The 22,824-nt window shown below is 34.4% G+C and overlaps 1 protein-coding gene and 1 long non-coding RNA gene across 2 annotated transcripts in view; one reads left to right on the forward strand and one right to left on the reverse strand.

Annotated features, from left to right (window-relative positions):
• Positions 1-22,824, reverse strand: part of WAS (WASP actin nucleation promoting factor) — a 749,592-nt gene that overhangs the window by 351,857 nt on the left and 374,911 nt on the right. The gene's annotated exons all lie outside the window — the stretch shown is intronic.
• LOC122809072 overlaps positions 1-22,824 on the forward strand; it is a 514,410-nt gene that overhangs the window by 264,833 nt on the left and 226,753 nt on the right. The gene's annotated exons all lie outside the window — the stretch shown is intronic.

The raw sequence follows: 22,824 nt of genomic DNA on the forward strand, positions 1-22,824 counted from the left end.
AGTGATATGTAGAGTACAACAGTTTGTTGAATCAGATTTAACAACATTGTAGGGGCTAACTGTATTATTAGCACTAATTAAATACATATTAGTTATATTAGCAAGTGTCATGCCCTCATGAACAATTGGAGCAATATGATTTAGGATTTTTGAGACTGCTATATTAACAAAAGAGAAAAACTTTTTACTCTTACCCATTTCATGCAGCTTGTTTTCATTGTTGGCTTTTACTAATCTCATATTTCTTTAACAACTTACCGGCCTTATTATTAGCTTTTTCAGCTGAGATGGAGTTATATTCCTTGAAGGTAAATAATTTCCTCCATTTTGCCCTCAGTAGCCTTGTGATGGTAACTCAGCACAGCTTCTGTTTTTCCTGTAGGTACACTACATCTGGGCTGGGCACTTATATTTTACTTTAATCACCAACACCAGGAACAGGGACAACTGCATTCTGATATAGGAATTAAACAAAATGTTATCCCACATTAATACACTTGCAGAAATTAAACCCAGGTGGTTCCATCCTAATATCAGTGTCTTCTCCTCCAGGAATAAACCTAGAGTCAGTGTTCTCCCTGCAGGAACATATGTAGCTCCTGGGTAGTTCCCTTATCTCAATTTTCTCAGTTGCTATGTTATGTGCCTTTGCCTTGGCAATGTAGCATGACATTAACACACTAATGACACTGCTGAAAAGTGTGATTGCATTCCCCCATGACATTTTTGTCATGCACCACTGTCAACCATACCTGTTGTAGTAATGTGGGTCAGCAGCTCCTCTCCTCCAGCAGGTGCCATGCATGTGCTTTATTTACTTACTTGCTCACTAATAGGATAGGAAGATTGACAGTTATGAACAAAGTAGAAAAAAACCTAGACCACACAATAATCAAAGGGATAGTTGTGGGGTATGCCATATGACAGCTGTAGAGACAGATATGGGAAAATGAAAACATACAGCAAGTATAATGCCAACAGGTATGTATAGGCTTAGGCAGGCTTTCCTGCTGCCTAAAGATGGGTCTACCTTGGTATATGCTAATGATAGGGCTCTAGTGTTACTTGTATGGGGAAACATGTAGGTATATGACTGCTGGGTTTATATTAAATCAGCGAATGCCTAAAAAAGCGAACACTGATTTATCAACCCTTTAAAAGCGAAAGCTTGAAATCCCAAAGACACGGGCAGAGGGAAAAAAATCACTGTTCCACAAAAAAACAAACAAACAAAAAACTTCAAAACACTAAATAAAGTGGGGGGCTTCGCCTTATCTTCTTCATGGTCATTTCAGGGGAGGTGCCTACTGAGCCTCCCTCATGGTGCATTTAAAAAAGTTGATACCTGGTATGACCTGGCTGAGGAATTGCCCTCAGTCACAGGCATTACCCAAAATGGTGGAAAAGTGAAGCCATTATTATTATGACCTATACTCTAATGCCCACTGTTTGCTCTTCATCCTTTTACCATTTTCTTGCACATGCCTTTTCTTCCCTTTTATGAAGTCAGCAGATGTCCACATATATAGATACCACAGCAGAACTGCAGCAAATAATATATGGCTCCTTAGCTGTACGTGGCACTTGATACCATCCGACTGAGGGGTATGATAACATGCACAACCTAGCCTCTACATGCACTGCTTTATATTGGGCTATATCCATCTGAGCTCACATTTCTTGCTCATGTATGAGTATATTAAGTAGGGAGCAGCCACTCTGTGAATTGTTTCCTGTAATTTTGAGTATACATCTCACTGTATGGCTTTGTCTATCTGCACAGATACTCTTCTCAGCTAGGTCATATCTCTCAACTTCTTAGTGGAAGAATACTGGACAAAACCAAAATAATGATTGGAAAAAGGCCCAAAATCAGGGGTAGGTTTTGAATATTGCTGTTATAAACTTGCATGATTGGGAGGTGGCCTAGTGGTTAAGGTGTTTGCCTTACAAACACAAGGTGCAGGGTTTGAGTCTCACAAGGGATAATTGGCTAGGCTTAAAATGGTTCACAAGGCAGTTAGCTTAGTACTAATCTATGAACAACATTGGAAGAATAACAGATTTTGCATTAGTATGCATTTTCTGAAGAATATGAAGTCTGAAACTCAGATATCTGGCATTTAGTGACTTTTCCAGAAAAATGCAACTTTTATGAGGTACAAATCAAAAATATGAGGCAAAAATCTGGACACTCTGTGAAATTCTTGACATCTGAGATTCATGAACAAGTTCCTCTTGCATACTTGCTGCCTGACTCATCTACATACAATGAAGAAAAGCCAGCAGTCCAGAGGCATTGCATGCTTTTGTTTTCCTCCTTGTATATCACACATTGCTGAAGAGCTGTGGAAGCCTTGCATAGAAGGTGGTGGATGTCTATGACTTATGACTGAAGTGTTGCAGAGATACCGTTGAAGTGTGATAATTATAAGGCAGGGTTAGTCTAAGAAACATGCATACTTTCATTGTACACAGCATCACATGAGACCAGTGATTACTGTTGCAAGATAACGACTGTATAAAATGCTGCCAGAAGGTTTGTGTTAAGCAAGTATGGAAGGGTGCTACAAACAGTGCTAGTGGTAAACAAAAAGTGCCAGACAAAAAATAAAATGTCTGATTGCTAATCCACATGAGGTCATACACAGGGGCAGCAATAATGAGTCAGTGATACTGGAGAGTGACAAATACTTAAAATATGGCTTAATTGCTTGCAATTGTATAATATGACTGAAAATGACTGTAAAATCATATGGGTTACTGCATTATGAAGAAGCAAAGTAAAGCTGAAACTGGACTTTCGGCCAGTGTCACTTCTTTGTCTAATCACAAAAGGTATTTCAGAAAATCATTTACTGTCAACTATTTGAGCACATCAGTACATATTCATTTTAATTGGTCCAGCGTGATTTTTGAACTGGTCATAAAACAATCACTATAATCTACACAGTGAATAATAAAATGTGATTGGTTATAGAGAAAAGCTGGCCTTACAAAATTTGTCTTTTTCTTGTCTACACACATGCCTTTGAGAGTGTGGACCACACTGTACTACTTGGGAAACTGGATGCGTTTGGTTTTAGGCCTAATACTTTTTTTCTTGGCTTAGCATTTATTTGTCCCACAGGACTGTTGTGGTCTGGGCAGGTGAAAATCAAACTAAAAAGGACATCTTTACTTCAGGGGTACCACAGGGGTCAGTTCTTCGATCTGTACTGTTCTTTCACTATTTATAAATGACATCAAAAACAGCACACACCCCTCAGTGATTATGCTTTATTTTTATTTATTTGACATTTGGTTACCACGAAAGCCCGACTGGATGGAAAACCCATTTTCAATGTAGGCCTGGGGAGAAAAACTCCAAATACGAAGGAAAAAAAATGACTTTTACACTAATGAGTAAACAGTATTCACAAATGAAAATAAATATAGCAGGAAATTTACATTAGCATAGTAATCATTAAGATAGAGAAAAAAAAAACAAAATTAACATATAATGCAACTCATAGGATCCATGTATATAACATTTTTAGGAAAGTTTAGAAAACTTAGTTATTATGGTTGCATTTCGTAGAATCCAATAATTATCATATCTGCATACAGACATATTTTTGTACTGGTAAACCTGTGAGCTGACTGTAATTTCAAAGGTCAGCATTTGTAGGAAGTATTAGCAGGGGGAAATGAAAGAATTGATGAAGAGTGTAGATAAATTTAAGCAAAAGTGTTGATATGGGGTAGGTAGTGTTCAGTGGAGGTAATGAAAAATGAAGTGAGTGAGGTGATATTCAGTGAGAGGCGATTACAGTAGAGATAATTTTGAGTGAGAGGAAAAGAAAATGTAGTGGAGAGAAGGAGGTAGCTAAGGTAAATGAAGGTGGATGGGAGGGGTAAGAAGATGGAAGAGAAAGAAAGAGGAGGGGTGGAGTTAAGTAAAAAGTAAGAGGGATTTAAGTTATTTTTGAACAGGGACAGATACTTGACAGTAGGTGTTCTTTTCATTTGAATTTGAACTTTTTGAGGTTTAAGGAAATTCTAATTTCAAGGGGTAATGCATTCCATAATTTCGTTACTGAATAAGAGCATAAATTTTGTCCGGGCATTTTGTTTGGTTTATTTAGAATTAGAAGTTGATTGTTTTCAGAGAATAGAGCTCAATTAAGTATATAGGTTTGGAGTATGGAATTTATGACATGGCAAGTTTTGGAGTTATAGATAATTTTATGGGCCATTGTCAGTTGTAGGTAGTTGGTTGTTGGAGTAGTTTGAGCCAGTTAAGGAAGGTAAGAGCAGTACAATGGTGTTTATAGAATGGTACTCCTGTTGTGAATTTAGCAATTTTTGGGCCATTGTCAGTTGCAGGTAGTTGAGCTGTTGGGGTAGTTTGAGCCAGTTAAAGGAGAACCGTACCCGCAGACTCAAAAAACATGTTTATTTCATCATAGTTTGGTGTTTCCTACATTTTAACACCACTCTGGGACTATATAAAGGTTTTTAAATATTTTTATACATAATTTCTGAGTCTGACCACATGAGGTCTGGCATCTTGGAAGTAATTCTGATTGTTTAGTCTGCCTGTAGGTATCCCACAATGCAGTGCTTGTCTGTAAAAAATTACGTCATGCAGGCCTCTTTTTTTTTCTTAAAGCTCCTGTCACTCCATTTATTTTACATGCATAGACTGCTGTCTTTCAGTCAGTTAGTTTTAAGTAACATTTCATGCCGTTCAATGACTAATTAAAACACAAACAGTGCAAATGCCACAGAACAGACTTTCAAAGTACTTTTTACTACTGCTTCTTTTTATAATGGCTAAACTGCGTTTTTTGTGAAGCCTGAATTGTAGTACTTTGTATCATCTCCAATTCCCCTTCACACCTAACTTTCCTAGCTGTCAAAATGCTATGGGTAATTTGAGCTGTTACCTGCTGTGATTGACAGCTCACAACAGAAGACTTGACTCATACTGTTTCCATGTTCTCTCTTTTACTTTCTGTATGGGTAGGGAAGGACAATGGAGCTGTGACATCACAGTATGTGTGGGTTTTTAGGATGATTGTGGTAATGTCAGTTTGGGGAGGGGAACTGGCCAGAAAACTACCTGTATTCAGTGGCTTTGATGACATCAATGAATTGGAGACTGCAGCCAGCTTTTCCAAGGTGGGGTAAAAGTTTTTTGAAAGTGAAGCCACCACAGTACAAAAGGTACTGTTCTAGTGGAGAGAAACAGTCAATTTAAAATATTTAAATGCTGTCTTGTTGTTTATTCATAGTAGGGACAGTAAATAGGAAGAAAAAGGACATAGAAATTGAGTGTTTAATAATAGAATCCCATTGTTGTCCTTTAAGGGCGGTAAGAGCAATACATTGGTGTTTATAGAATGGTAATCCTGTTATGAATTTTGGGATTTTATTTTAATAGGATTCAAGTTTATTTTTAGTGTAGATTGGAGGTTGGTTAAAATGGGGGCACCGTATAGTAAAGAGGGTAGTAAGTACATAGAGGCTAATGTTGTTTTAGTGGCTGAGTCCATGATGTTTTTGTGCCAATAAAGCATTCCTAGTTTATGATGAGTTTTTTAATGGTATTATGTATATGGAGGTCGAAGGAAAGCTTATTGCCAATTGTTACCCCTAATAGTTTGGTGTATGGGACCATGTGTATTTCTGTGTTATTAAGACAATATATTTTGAAGTGAGTTGATTGTGCTTTTGATGTGAAAAGGAATTATTTGGTTTTGTTAAAGTTGAGTAACAGGACCTACAGTATACAACAATAATATCCTCCATAGAACAGGTCCATCCATACCTTACATTCAAAAATAAATACAAAACGACTTTCATAGTTATAGTTTTGGTACACAAGTAACTAGCTTAAATTTAACACCACAAAAGAGCTGCCATGGGGGGGGGGGCTGAATGGCTAACTGAAAGCAGCAGTATTTTAGAGCTCCATATAACTAGTTAAATAAGACCGGAAAAAATATTATTTTTTTTCTTCAAAGTATAAAATCGTATAGATAAAGGTCTAATTTACATAATTAGAAACTTTGGTGAACTTTTACAAATAATTTCCTGTCAAAAAGCTTGAAGATATATTCACTTGTTAAAATGAGCAACTCAAGGAATTCTCACCAGGATGCTGCCTTAAAGAAGGATCTACAACAGATGGCATTTACCCTGCAGGAGTTGTCTTTGAAGATGGATGATTTTAAAGAGAACCTAGAAAAATCTTAAAACACGCAGTCAAAAACAGGGTGACACCTTCAAGGAAATGCTACAACAACACCAGACAAGGATAACAGGAATAGAGGTTTATCTAAATGACTTAGAAAGCAGACTTAAGGAAGAGGAATCACAGAAAGAACTACTTAAACAAAACACTTGGCTGGTTAATAAAGTAGATGACTTGGAAAATAGGGAGAGGAGAATTAACATCAGGATTTTCGGATTACCTGAAAACACAGAAGGTGAGGATATTATAGCAATAACCCACGCCTGGGTGTGGGTAATGCTAAATTTACCCACGGTTGGCATGGTTTGGTCCCGAGGGCGAAGCCCGAGGATCCAAACAAAGCCAACCGTGGGTAAATTTAGCATTACCCACACCCAGAAGTGGGTTATTGCTATTATACCATGACATTATTTAAGAAAAGAAACTATTACTTTTCTTAAATAATGGCATAGTATAATGCCTGTTTGCTGCCCTTCCGCAGATGTCTGGCATCCGCGGCAGTTCTGATGTACTGTGCCTGCGCAGTACATCAGAGTTGTGAGCAACGGAGAAAGCAAGATCTCCGTTGCTTTTTTAGTCTCGCTATGTTAAATGAGTTTAACATAGCGAGACAGTTAAAATAAGCAACAGACATCTCCGTTGCTTATTTTAAAACTGTCTCGCTATGTTAAACTCATTTAACATAGCGAGACTAAAAGCAACGGAGATCTTGCTTTCTCCGTTTTAAAACACTGTTCGCTATGTTAAATGGGTTTAACATAGCGAGACAGCTTTAAAATAAGCAACGGAGATCTCTGTTGCTTATTTTAAAGCTGTCTCGCTATGTTAAACCCATTTAACATAGCGGGACAGTGTTTTAAAAAAACGAGTTATACTAATGGAAAAAAGTCCGGGCAACCAGACCTTTTTCCATTAGTATAACTCGATTTACAACGGGCACGCTGGCCAATCAGCGTGCACGTTTTGGGGGGTCATGGTATAATATTTCCTTTTTATCAAGCTGAATCCCTGACTTTTTAAATTTAAAAGAAGGACTTTCCTTTGGCGTTGAGAGGGCACACAGAGCACTTGGGAAAAATGCCACTAACTCAAACTCTCCTCCTAGGTCAGTAATTATCAAATTTCTTTCATACTTGGACAAGGAACTGATTTTAAGATCTGCTTGGAGGAAAGCACCTCTAAAATATAAACAGAGCCTGATAAGATTTGATAACAACTATTCATCTAGAATAATGGAACAAAGGAAAAAAGTGTGGCCAATGATAAAGTTACCAGAAGATATGGATTAGATGTCACCTTCTCTCAAGAGAACAAAAGAAACAAATGTCTGGACAGATGTCAAAAAGAAGAAGCAAAAGACTGACACTGTTGCAGCCAAATCTCTCAAAACATCTACTATGATATGAATTGTTTTAACATTACTTTAAAGGTCCAATTTTACTGCTTGGAATTTTAAAACAAAGGTAACTAACTACTGGAATCTTTATCTATATTTTTTTGAAAATAGATGACACATGAGAGTTTTCACATTACCTCAGGTATGTAAAACAGGGTACTTTTCTTTCACAGAAGGAGGGTTATATAGCACATAAAATATTTATACTGTAAATCAACATATATAGTATATGTGTATTTTCTCTTTTCTTTCTCTCTCTTCTCTCATTATTTAACTGCATCTTGTCTCCCTTTCTAACTTTTCTATTTTCTATACTAATATAGTCTGTATATATTTAATAACTCACTATCTATACATAGATAAATAATAGTCTAAAATAATCTAGTTTTAAGGTAGACTGATTGGAATAGTGAACTTAATTAATTGTTATTACAATATTTATTAGATTAATGATATGTTATGTTATGCTGTTATGCTTATTGGGATTGGGGACTTGTTCGTGATTAACTCTGAAATGTCCCATTCATGTACATATGTCCTTTGAATTATTTCCATGTAGTATTCACAAATATATATATATAAAAGGAGGGAAAACTGTACTGCTGGTTAAGAGAAGTGAAGCTTTCTTCACATTCTATTTGCGTTGCCATAGCAACAGTAAACAATTGCTGCAGTTTCTAAGGACACTGTGAACCTGTGAAGTGCATTTAGCCTCACAGATAACAAATAATAAGAAAAAGTAATGTTGTTTAGTTATTAAAATGAAAAACAGCCTAAGCAAGGTAAAATAAATACGTAATAGGACTATTTGTAATATTTTATGATTTTTCCGCATAGGATTACATATTCCTGGAAACACAACTGAAATGTTCCCAAACTACATGTGCACTTAAATGTAGCTACTTGATTAAAAAGTATTACTCAGTTGTACATGCTGATTTCACAAGCTGTCTGCACTGTAAAAGTTACATTTTATATGTTACTTGAAATTGTCAGTCTCTAGTGCACATGAAACGATACATATTACTTTTTGCAACATTTTATCTTTGCAGTTACCTCACACTCTGTACAAACGCACTTGGTAACTGATAGCTAATCATTTAAAATATCAGTTTAAATATTAAATGTGCCCTTGAAATGATATTGACATTTTGACAAAATATAATCTGAACTGTAAAATGAATGACTTGAAAGAAGTGAAGTAATGCATAGATTTCAAAGACATTTCTTGACACTACAGTAAAAGTAAATATATATATTCCCAAGGAAATATTGAAATGTTTTAGTCTTCCAGTTAAAATAGCTTACTGTCAACATTATGCAATATCAGAAAGTTTGAAGAGCTAGTAAATTGCTATTCTTTGTCTTTATAATGATTATTAGACAGATGTTAGACTCTGCTTTGTTTAATGAATTGTGACATATGTTTATGAGGAAAAGTGGACTCAATTACTCACATTGGACTACACATTCCTGGAAACTCAACTGAAATGTCCCCAAATTACTTGTAAATTTAAATGAAACTGCCTGATTAATAAGCATAATTTAGTTTAACAACCTGAATCCATAAGCTATCTGCTCTATATATGCTACATTATATATGTCTCTTGCATACGACAGTCTCTAGAGCACACGAAAAAATATTTATTATTTTTGCAAGATGCTATATTTGCACTAACCATACATTCTAAACTAACTCAATTGGCAACTGACAAGTTATTTATTTGAAACATCAGTCTAAATATTAATTGTGCCCTTGAAATTTTGTTGCTGTTTTGACAAAACAAAACCTGAATTGAAAAAGGAATGATTTGAAGAAGTGAAGTAATGCCCAGATTTCAAAGACAGCTATTGACACTACAATATAAGTAGAAATGTATACATGCAAGGACAAATTTAAATGCTTTATACTTTTAGTTAAAATAGCTTATTGTTAACTTTTTGCTTTATCAGAAAATTTAAAGAGCTAGGAAATTATTTCTAATTTGTCTTTATAATGTTTACTAAAGTGATGTTAGTCACTGACTTGTTTAATGGATTGCAAGTCATGTACAAGACTGACTACTGAATGTTATTTCTGTTTACCTATGTTTGCTAAATTTCTTTTATTAGTACTGATTTAAAACAAGGGAAAGAAAGGGAAGGGAAATCTCTGTTTTTGGTCAAGGGAGGAGAGGCTCAAGAGTATTCTAACTGCCCCGAGAACTCTCTAAGATGCTCTAAATACTATTTGATTAATACTTACCTAAGGTAAGTCTTGATTACCATATAGGTACCTTCACATTCATTCTAGACCTGATGTGATTACCCATTCTGGAACCAGGAGGTGCCCTATGTAGGATGGGAATTGTCAGGGTGATCATAGTTCATTCTTAGACTGCTTTGTAAATCTATAAATATGTAAAAGAACTGCACACTAGAATGTAGGGCACCTCTACTCAGAGTCAGGATACCACTGATAAGTCATGTCTTTTCATAAGTGTAAGTTGAAGTTGGTGAGCTGAAGAGTGGGAAAGTAAAGGAAGACAGTACCCCTACAGTAAATTCATATTTCATTGGCAATCACTCATTGTCTTCTACAGACTCCTTTTAGTCAAATTATTTTAGTAATAATCTGTTGTTGGCTTATTTAGTGTATGCTCCTCTGTTGCATTTAATTTATCCAAAAATGACATATCTGACATGTTTGGGATCTCTTAAGGGTAACTAAATATTGTATATTTTCTAAGTCAACATAATAATTGTTTACACTACTAACATTCCATCCTGATATATAAAATACTATAGAACAATAATAGAATAATATAGAATTTCAAATCTCTAAGAAAATCTCCATATAATAATTTAACATATGGAGCTCAGTTGATATTGTTGGTTAAAGGTATCTGTGATAATCCAATAGCTCTATATTTATCTATTGGATTAGGAATGACCTTCATTCCATGTTTAATGGGAAATTCATATTTACTTGTATTTGATACTTTAGAATTAATGTTTTATAGAAGTACTTTTTTATAGCCTGACCAGAATTTTACCCTACTTGTATTTAAAGAAGAAAGAACATTAAATTACACTCACAAGTTTACACACATAAAAATAACATTCAATGTTATCAGAGATTATGGTATAACTACTATAATCAAAATAAAAAAAGAAGCAAAAAGTTTCTTCCAACAATAATTTGAAATGAATTTAACATTCTTATCATTAAATACTAATGGCTTAAATAATGCAAATAAAAGATCAGACTTACTAAAATATTTAAATCTAAATAAGGCACACGTAGTATTTCTCCTGGAAACGCATTTTAAGACTAATGATAGCTTTATTTGGAACCCTAAGAACTATACAGTCTTAGCTCAATCCTCCTATTGAACAAAGACACAAGGAGTATCAATTCTCTGCAAGTAAAACATAATCACTCCAAAAGTTATTTATGAATATGAAGACAAAGAAGGTCTACTAGCATTTGTTATAATTAAATTTAATAACATAATATGGACCTTAGCTAATCTATATTGGTTCCCAGGAATTGGAGCAGGAACGGTTAAAAAACACCTAGATTTTATCTCCAACAATTATAAAGGAAATCTTATACTGGGAGGAGACTTTAATTGTACCTTAGAAGCTTCTGAAACCACCATGAAGTCTTTTCACATAGCAATGATTTCAAAATCCTTAAAAAGATGGATTGATTCATTTCATTTAATAGACACTTTTAAAGTAAAAAATGATAAATCCTTATTATTTTCCCATAAAGACCATACATTTGGAACACAAACCAGAACAGACAAATTATTCATAGTTCAAGATTTACAAACAAAAATCCTCATCTTCTCAATAGTTCCATGCCCCATCTCAGATCATGACTCTCTAATAATGAAGCTCCAAATAGAGTTTAAACCTTTAATCCTCTCAACTAGAATTCCATCATATATCACAAAAATTAAAGAATTCAGACCCTGGATGTTGTCAGAACTACAGTTACTTCTTGAAATTAATAATACAACAGAAATCAGTAGAGTCATGGTTTGGGACTCATTAAAAGCATATTTATTTGGTAAGACCCTTAGCTGGTACAAAAACAAAGTTAGAGAGTGGGAAACTGAATCATTAGACTTGCAAACCAGACTCTTGAAAGCAAAATAAAAAAAAAATCAGAATTGTCCAGAAGTCAACAATGAAATAGAGGAATTAAATAAACAATATAATGAAATTCTAACACACAAAACTTGTCTAGCCTTGGAAAAATTAAAAATAAACTCATTAGCCACCTCCCCCAGATATCTACATAACTTATCTACAAGAATTACAATACAATCTAAAGCAAATAACATTGGTAGTATATATCATGAAAAGAAAGGGAAAAAGTATCAGATATAGGAGACATCCTTGAAGCATTTCAGTTCCATTGTATGGAACACTTCAAAAAAGAAGATTTAGATACCAACCAAATAAACTTAGATACAAACCTTATCAATATAAAAAAAAATCCCGAAAACTTAAAACTAGACCTACAAAAACCTATATCCTACAAAGAAATTGTTGACAAGATTAAAGAAAGTAAATCTATCAAAGCTCCAGGGATAGATGGTATAATTACGGAAATTTACAACCTTCAACAGTAATCTCCCTTTTTCATAAAACGTTGCTAGAAGTCCAGTCAGAAGCAAGAATGCCACCCTCATGGAAATATTCTCTCATAACACCAATTCTAAAAGATAATAAACCATCAGACCTTTGCACCTCATACAGACCTGTATCATTACTGAATAATGATTACAAAATATTCATGTCAATCTTAGCTAACAGAATAAAAATCCCACTTTCAAAGACAATTAATAATGATCAAACTGGATTTTTATATAACAGGCACACACATGATAATATTAAAAGGATACTTACTCTTACAGATTATGTGAATGAAGAAGATAGAGAAACAATTGTAATCGGATTAGACATAGAAAAAGCCTTTGATTCCCTCAACTGGGAATATCTATTTAAAACTTTAGCATTATTTGATTTCCACCTCCCTTCATCTTATTACTAAAAAACATATATATTAATAACTTAGCCTACATTAAATTAGGTCGTTTCACCTCAAAATCTATCCATATAATGAAAGGTACTAAACAAGGATGCCTCCTTTCTCCAATTTTATTTGCTTTGGCTATAGAAATACTTGCAGAAATAATATGCAATAATCCAAGAATAAAAGGAATAGAAGTCTATGACCAGTACATATCTAAAATAATGCTTTTTGCTATTGATGATATTTTATTAACCCTATCAAACACCAGAGAGTCATTAGGAGAGCTAGAAGAAGTAATGGAGAAATTTTATATGATTTCAGGTCTACACTATAATAGATCAAAATCAAAATTTCTATTTTTAAATAAGAAAAAAGAACTACAAGTTACAGATAAATCCATCATAGGGAAACAAGAACTTATGCTAAATTATTTAGGAATAGTGTTATGCAAAAATATAAATGAAACAATATTAATTAATTATAAAAACATTATTGAAACAATAAAAATATATATAGAAAAGTGGAACAAAATTATATTAACTTTTGAAGACAGATTGCAATTAATAAAAAATGGTCTTATTGCCAAAAATACTATATGTAGCATTAGCAATACAGTTAATTCCTGAATGATGCATTCTTAAAGAAATAAACTTATGTTTAATAAAATTTTTATGGTATCCCAAAAAGAATAGAGTAGCTCTAACTCATCACATTAGACCCTGGAAACAAGGAGGATTGAACTTCCCAGAAATAGAAACATATATAAAAGCATCTCTGCTTAAAACTATAATAGACTGGATAAACCCAAATTATTTTGCCAGCTGGAAAGAATTAACAATGGTTATATTAACAAATGAATTTAATCTGTTAAAAAAATTTATAGTAGACAAATCAAACAAACCCTGGTACATACTATGCATAAGTATACAATATAATATAACAAAACCTTCTAAAACAACACTGATTAATCATTACATCAATTCCTTTAGGAAACTTATCAATGCAAACATATATCTAAAACTTTGGTTTGACCTTTTAACCCCATTTACCATCACTAAGAACTTTCCTCAAAAAATATATAGGGAAACAATAACCTCCTGGGAACAAAATGGATTCTTATGCTGGTTTGCAGAAGAAATTAAAACTAACATCTTACTATCAGTTAATTACACCTCTAACACACAGTACTGGAAAATATTTAACTGGAAATACTTACACAGAGCATTTTTAACACCAGATAGAATTAGAAAGATCAATACTACTACAAATGGTTTTTGCTGGAGGTGTGAAAAGTCAGATAAAGCAGATTGGATTCATATTTTTATGAATGTAATAAAATTAAATCATATTGGAATGGAATCAATATTTTTTACAAGCTTTGTTTAGTGAATCCTTTACCGTAACTAAAGTATTGATTATACTAAATGTAAATGAAGGTCCCTACCTGAATAAGACAAATATGTATTTGTTATGGATAATACTTGCTATAGCTAGGAAATACGTAACCAGAAGGTGGAATTCAAATACACTCCCAACCTTGGAAGAATTCTACACTTTACTGAAGACAACTGCATCGATGGAAATAAAAATCAAAGAACTACAAATCTATCCCAGGCCATTGGTAAATAATCTTTGGAAGAAAGTTATATCTTTGTTGGACACTCTGCAATAATCAGTATTGTATCTCTGATAACTGATCTGTTAATTCTGTATTTAATAACATACAGTGCATATAACTGAAAGTCAGGCTATTGTAAATGTATATAGTTGTTTAAAATTATATTTAAAAATAATATTATGTAACTGTTATTTTAATTGAAAATAAAAAAAATATTTGAGCAAAAAAAAAAAAAAAGAGCTCCCATGTTATACTTTATCTACCAGAAGTTAAAAAAATGCAAGCCTCTGATCTTTGTAACTCCAGATAAATATCAGCTTGCTCAGGTAACACAATATAAGTATCTATGGTTTACCCCAAATCATGATCTGTCCTTTAAAGCCCACATTGACAAGATAGGGGCAAGACAGTAGGCAACTAAAATCTTCTTACTCAACAGCCTGCCACTTTATGCTTCCTGCTTAGTGTGCTGTTGCAGTCAATGTGTTCAGTCCTCATGTGGAATATATAATACCTATTAGTACACTTATTTCCTCCCCAAAACACTCACAAAATTCAAACTATTATTAATAGCTTTTGTTGTCTCAGTTATCTGTCCCCTAAAATGAACATCACTGCATCTGACTAAAAAACAAAAGCAAATTGGTTGCCACTCACAGTTCAATATACTTTAATGCTTTTTACATTCTCCTTTAAACTACTTTAAGAAAAATACTGTTCCACCTTAAAAAATACATTAATAGTAAAAAAAAAAAAAAACAAACAAACAAAAAAAACTCCTCATATAGCTTCTGTAAACAGGAAAACATCACCCTGCCATTTTAAAGACATCTATACATCTTTTATATTGGTGAAAGCAATTAATATTAAACAATAACAGTCAACATTTAATTCAGTCAAAAGCTTATTACTTATTTTAGAGACGAGAAAGTCACTGTACTTGTGTCATAAACAAGGGATAGATATTCTTCCCTCAGCATTACATTATCACCCTGTACATTACTACAGTAAATGTAAAGAGCACACTCTGTGTCACACTGTATGTTATGGTCTTTAATGACTGTAAGTGATATTTTGTACTCTTCTCTATTATTGCAACTCTCATTGTGTTCAGGTCATGGCTGAAAAGGGTCCAAATATCAGCCTACATACCTGGTTAACAAATATATAAATAAAAATGTTTCAGGTACTTCACAGAATTTGTAAAAAACAGTTCTATATAAATGACATCTTGGTTTCAGACAAGAACAGTTGAATAATTCAATGCTTAAACAATGTGGGCTTTGAATTAATAGAGACAAATGCTTATGTTTAGAAAGAAATTTTCCTGTTGTGGGCATGTGACTGACAAATATGGTTAACACAAGTCATAAGACAAAATGCATGCTGTGCTAAAGGCATCAACGTTTCAATGTGTCATGGCTGGGGTTATATCTATGAATGGTGAGCTATTACCATGGGCCAGATTCAATAAAGTCTACACTAAGTGTACACTGTTTTGAGTGAACAGACAACACAGACAGAACTCACACCTTCTTCCTCCTAATTTTAGTTTTCCTATTGATATTTTTGCAGATTTAAATACTGACAGGGATTCATAAAGGTTACCACAAAGTGTAGACTACATGTACACTTAGTGTAATCTTTCTGAGTGACTAGAAAGCACAAAATATGTGATAAGAATTTTATTGAATACATATCTTGTACACTTAGTGTACACTTAGTGCAGGCTTTATTGAATCTAACCCCATGAGGTTCTACTGAACCTCTCAATGATGCTATATCAGTTAAATGTATTATTACAGAATCGTTCTACCTGGAAATTGATGGAAAGCACTGAATTCCTGGCAGCCAATGAAATGATAAAATAAGATTAAATTCTTAGGCATTTTATTTATTACTTGCCCATTAGATTGACAAGTGACTCTTTGTCTTATGGAGTAGCTACTATTCTATTTACCAAGCTCATAGTTTGGACAAAGACTTCTTGTATTTGGTACAAAGTCACTGATGACAGGTAAACTAAACATAATTATGGCCAAAATAACAGAGAATACCTTAGCCTGGTCTGGTTTAATCAATATCTTTATGGTAAAAAAGTTTACAGTGACAATGGGCCACCAGCCTTTGATGTACACTTTTAATCCCAGAAGGGGGGGGGATGTCGCTGATGACCACACATTTGCAATATTGATCAAGGAGTGTTTTCATATGATACTGATTTCAAAGACAAGGAAATGTTGATGGGCTGTTAAAGATAATATCATATAGCAGAAAATCTAAGCACCACTGGGCCATCAAATGTCCATACTACAGAAAGATGTAAAATGATCCTGTCAGTCAGTCATAATCACCCATTAGAGCTTCTAGTAGGGACATTATTTCCATACAGTATCTCTGCTTGAAAAGTGTCAGGTCTAAATGAAAGACATATAAGGTTGTTACTGGCAAACTGTAACAGAAAAAGACAGAGATCTTCATCTCAAAAGCAGAAATCAAAATGGAATATAAATCAATGCATATCATGTCAAATGCTCGGGCCTATATCAAAAGACCGAAGAGACGAGGCATTTAATCGAACACCTCTTTGTCAACACACAAAGAGCGAATGCACTAAAGCATGAATGCTCAAAACAGAGATTTCTTTCCCTGGGAAAGAAATTGCTTGGCCATCCTCATGTGTTTTGAGCATTCGCGCTTTAGTGCATTCACTCTATATGTGTCGACGAAGAGGTGTTCGATTAAACACCTCGTCGGTCTTTTGATTTAGACCCCAAATGCTCAAGAAGCAGACGTCCTGTGTGGCACCACTTACCAGCTTGGTATGGAGTATGCGTCTAAATATATTCATCATATGACTTGTTTCATTTTACAGATATCAACTAACTCTTCTAAATTTTCTGTCAGTATCTTCATAAATCTTTTAAAATCTCATCTTACCTTTGTCAATAGTGAACACTGCTTCCTTTGATAAATTACAAAACAATAAGTAAAATGGTCACAGAGAAATGTCATACAGGCAAAAACATCAAAATGTCCCTGACAAACCAAAGTCTACACTGTGTAATACCCTAAACCTCCTCTGAAGGAGGCTCATGGCAAATCTGCAGATGACCCCATAGGAACATAACAAGTGTTCCAGCTGCGTGTCTTTTGAATGCTCATCTGTACTAGGCATTAGACATATTGACCATAATATTAATACCAGAAGTAATATTTTTTGGTTAAATTACCAACCATTAGATCTAATTTAAAAGGCACATTTTTCCAGTCAGGAGCTGGTAGATTATGAAACTGTGCCTGTAACTATTATATGTGGTAAAGAATTATCGACCTTCAAGGACTTGTTAGACTCATAGTTTAAAGATATTGTTTTTGCATCAGGAGCTTTAATAAAGTAAACTCTTAACTCGCCTGCAAAGGCCCTGAGTTTGAAAACCTCTACATTGGATCATTGAATTATTATTTCTTGATTTGCATGAAAAGACTAACTAGTGGCAAGAGGGTTGAGTTCATAGTCTTGATGGTACGTATGGGCTTATGTACCTAGAATGTTAATTGACAGAATGTGTTGGAACCAGTTGTGAAGCCATCCCTGAATGTTGGATCTTCCAAGTTTTTTGCTGAATGGTGAATGGCAGAGAAGAGAAACCTTATCAAGCACTGTTCTCTATAGAGTCACTTATAGGATAAGAAAGTATATGTTATTTAGCAGTTAGCATTAAGTGCTTTACTCTTTCCCTGCCACCAGGCCAAGTACTGATACAGAATGACGTTACAGTGGTCATGTGGTACCTCAACAATAAAAAAGAGGGCAAATAAGTTAAGCAAGCTATCTAATGAGAAAAACTAAATAAAGCAAGATAATAAAACTGAGCAAAATACCTAAAAGTATTCACAGAAGTAGCCAGAAATATTATTTATATATGTACAGGTAATGAGGCTGTCAACTTTTGAAATAAACTGCTAAAAATATAATGATATTTAAAGCAGTGAGCTGTCTGAGTTTTTGTACATCATCCATTATGTTTGAAGCAGTTACCCTTATTATCCTTCATTAGATAGTGTTTTACTTTTGTTCTGAAGTCTGTCCTTGTTTTATTATCTGAAGCCAATTGGAAGGTGATTCCATATTACTGTTGCTCTTTGATGCTGTTTGTCTAATTATTTGTATGTGTAATGCATCCATTTTACAATTTGGGCAAAGACGTTGACTTGATAAGCAATGATTGTTTTCTGGAACTGGAGACTTAGCTTCACTATTTAAATGCCATCCACAGATTAAGGCAAATAAACCCTGAGACGATGTTTTGCTTTCAGCACAATTTTATTTATTTTTTGAGTAAGCAATGAAACCAATTTATTGAAAAATGCTCAGTTTGACATACTGTGCAATCCCCATGCACAGTGCACTTGTGATTTCAGCACTGTTCTTTAGTATCATTTTATAATTGTATATTTAAACACTTAATAAACTAACCTCATGTCAAAGTTTAGATTCAATTATAAACAACTTGCCATCATTATGCATGTAAATTCCAAATTACAATCAACTATTGTATCTAGTCTTAATTCTAAGTTTGATTTAGCATTGCTCATAAACAGTATAACATATCAATTAACTATTTACAACATAATTTGAGATAAGGAGTTAATTAGAGCCCATATTGTTTTATATTGCAAGTTTTAACCGATGACTTTAAACCTTATATTGGAGTCTACTTTATTAAAAAGATATAAATCCTAGGTATTTTGTTCCGTGAAAATGTTCTTCCCACACAGCCCATTTGTTAACTATGGAGTTCTGTTTCTGATTTCTAATAGTCCTATATTTTATATTAAAAATCTATAATCATCTTTTTTACATCTCTTATGGATGGTTTGTCTTTGTTTTTCCATTTTCTAGTTATAGCTTTCTTAGCCACTATCAATGCTAAAGACAGCAGCACTTTAACCTCTTTAGTACATGTTATTTTGCACCATCTCAGCAAAAACATTGCTATACTAAGGTTACATTGTCTTTCTTTTTAGCTCATGTTTATGTCCATTTTGGCTAAGAATTCTACTTGGAACCTGCATCAGATTCTTAACATAATGTCTATAGGACCATATTTTAATACGTTTAGAACAGACATTGCATTGTTGTCCACATATTTGCTCTGGAAAAAATTTTACACCAGATGCCCTTCCTGACGTAACTCTTCCCATTTATCTGGGCTTGGGACTGGCATGAAGAAATACACTGGCTTGTGCATCTCCCAGTGGCTGGGTTTAAAGTGGATGAAAAATGGAAATTATGTTGGTCCAGATGATATACCTGTGGAAGCATGGAGGTGTTTAGGAGAAATGGCAGTGGGGTTTTTAACCAGATTGTTTAACAGAATCTTGGAAAGTGAGAGGATACCTGAGGAATGGAGAAGAAGTGTATTGGTACCGACTTTTAAGAATAAGGGTGATATGCAGAGCTGTAGTAACTACCGAGGGATAAAATTGATCAGTCACAGCATGAAGTTATGGGAAAGAGTAGTGGAAGCTAGGTTAAGAAGGAAGGTGATGATTAGTGAGCACCAGTATGGTTTCATGCCAGGAAAGAGCACTATAGATGCGATGTTTACTTTGAGTGTGTTGATGTAGAAGTATGGAGAAGGTCAGAAGGAGTTACATTATGTCTTTGTGGACCTAGAGAAAGCATATGACAGGATGCTTACAGAGGAGTTGTGGTACTGTATGAGGAAGCCAGGAGTGGCAGAGAAGTATGTAAGAGTGGTTCAGGATATGTATGAGGGCAGTGTGACAGTAGTAAGGTCTGCAGTAGGAGTGACGGATGCATTCAAGGTGGAGGTGGGATTACATCAAGGATCAGCTATGAGACCTTTCTTATTTGCAATGGTGATAGCCAGGTTGACAGATGAGATCAGACAGGAGTCCCCATGGACTATGATGTTTGTGGATGACATTGTGATCTGTAGTGAGAGTAGGGAACAGGTTGAGGAGACCCTCGAGAGGTAGAGATATGCTCTAGAGAGGAGAGGAATGAAGGTCAGCAGGACTAAAACAGAATATATGTGTGTGAATGAGACAGAGGACAGAGGAATGGTAAGGCTGTAGGGAGTAGAGTTAGTGAAGGTGGATGAGTTTAAATACTTGGGATCAACAGTTCAGAGTAATGGTGAGTGTGGAAGAGAGGCGAGGAAGAGAGTGCAGGCAGGGTGGAGTGGGTGGAGAAGAGTGTCAGGAGTGATTTGTGACAGACAGGTACCAGTAAGAGTGAAATGGAAGGTCTACAAGATGGTAGTGAGACCAGCTGTGTTATATGGGTTGGAGACAGTGCTGCATATATTTGCTCTGAAAGGTAAGTGTGCTTTACAGTAAAAAGAGTACTTTTCGAGCAGTGGTAAATACTGTAAGACATTCATTTGTAACATTCATTTATAACATTGGTTTATAACAGCATAATGACAGCCTGGGACAGAAGTACCATAACAATTATATGCATTTTGTACTTTATCCATTATCTTTTTAGCAGTTCCAGTTATTAGCCTTCATCAGATGCTGTTTTAGTTTTCTTTTAAAGTCTGTTATTGTTTTATTTCTGAAGTCAATTAGAAGTTGATTCATGTTGCTATTGCCTGCATTTTGCTTGATGCACATAGCCTTGCAACTGTTAAGATATTTGATTTTTTTCACCGTAAAGCTACTGTGAAGTGAATGAATATGGAGTCTGACCTCTGCAAAACTGCCACCAGAATGTAAGAGCAGAGGTATACATTTTCAATTACATACAGCTGCCATAATATAATATATGATGGCCAGGGGAAAAGATCTGTTGATCCGTGTCATTGACAACCAAGTAAGTATGTGAGGGGATTGACCATAAGACCATAAAGTGAATACATATTACTGTCCTGGGTTATGATAATGGTACCTGCCATACCTAAATAAGCTTTATAATGTACAAATATATAATAGATTTATAATCACTGGTTCTCCAGTGCCTTCAAGTGTAAGCTTGCCATCATAGCTGAGACTTAGCCAAATGATGCCTATACACGCATGTACACACAGACACTGATAGAAACACACACATACACTTGCAGACACTTACACACATACAGACAGACACGCACACACACACACACACACACACACACACACACACACACACACACACACACACACACACACATGCACACATACAAGTTATCTACACACTTGCATGTGCACAGATATATACACAATGATTCCCAAGGGGCTCCTGCTTCCTATCCAGTGTCATCACCTGTTTACTCCTTGATCAGTACATGCTGCCACCTGCCAGAAGAAAGTGGCGTCAAGGTCTCATTTACTTCAAGCTCTTCCAGTGAGCCAACTAATATACTTAATTATGGTGTCTTATAGCCAGTGTTTCTTCAAAAACAGCAGATGTCAAACATCACACCAATGATTTATGGTTACCCTTACGAAACTAATAAATAAAATACCAGCCACAGCCTCTTGTAATTGAATAAATTAAATAAATGCATTTTATTTCATAGAAATTCAGTTTTAAGTATAGAGAAGGCTAATTAAATATACAAGCAAGTAATTGATTGCAGAGGGAAGAATAAAAAAATGTTTTAGACAGACAGCTAGCAAGAGAATAATGACATCTAACTAATATTCTCCCATTACTTTCTGGAGAATACTGTGCCTAACTATCACCATATTTCTATAGATATTCAGCAACTGTAGAGTTCTCACAGGCAGATTCTCAAAGTTTTAATTTGCTGACTCCAAAGAAAGCAGTCTATATTTTATTTTCCGTACAGTCCTTGTACAAGTGTTTTATTTCTTCAGGTTTTCATTATAGTTCAAATCCATAATCAGAAATAAAGTGGAAAGTACAGTAGTCCTACCTTAGCTTTCCCTGCAAGTTGAAGATATCCCAAGTATAAGCAAAGAGGAAGAAAATAATAGTCCTGGTTCAACAATTCCTGAAGGTTAGTGGATCAAGTCCAAACTGACTTTTTATATCTTTTAAAACTGAACTACTTAGGGCACACAGAGAGTTCCACTCCAAAATGAGGTACTGCAACTTTTGATGGGAAACAGTGATGTACAGCTGCACCATTACTGAAAAGAATAGTTATCAATTTCATATGTCTAATATAATATACAACTCTTAGCTAAAATATAACAATTTCTTCTAAATGAAAGCAAAGATGTAATTTTCGCATTTAAGGATACTGTGTCGGCCATGATGTTAAGTAAATGCTTATTCCTTATTTTCTTGATTTATGACCATGAAAACAGAATGCTAAACCCTTGAAGCAAATGTGTTGCAGGGTGCATCCACAATGAAAATATGTAAAATAGGTATAATTTACACAAATGGTATTCCATTAAAATATAAACATTCATAAATAATTTCAATTAGTAATGTAGATAGATATAATAAAAGCCCATTATCAATTGTTTTACAGAGATACATCAGCATCTTGTATATATTGCTAAGAGGATGGATTTTGATATTATTACCTTGGTGGATAAATCTGAAA

Source organism: Protopterus annectens, chromosome 8.part0 (genome assembly GCF_019279795.1).
Source record: "Protopterus annectens isolate FY-2018-M chromosome 8.part0, PAN1.0, whole genome shotgun sequence".
Taxonomy (NCBI): Eukaryota; Metazoa; Chordata; order Ceratodontiformes; family Protopteridae; genus Protopterus; species Protopterus annectens.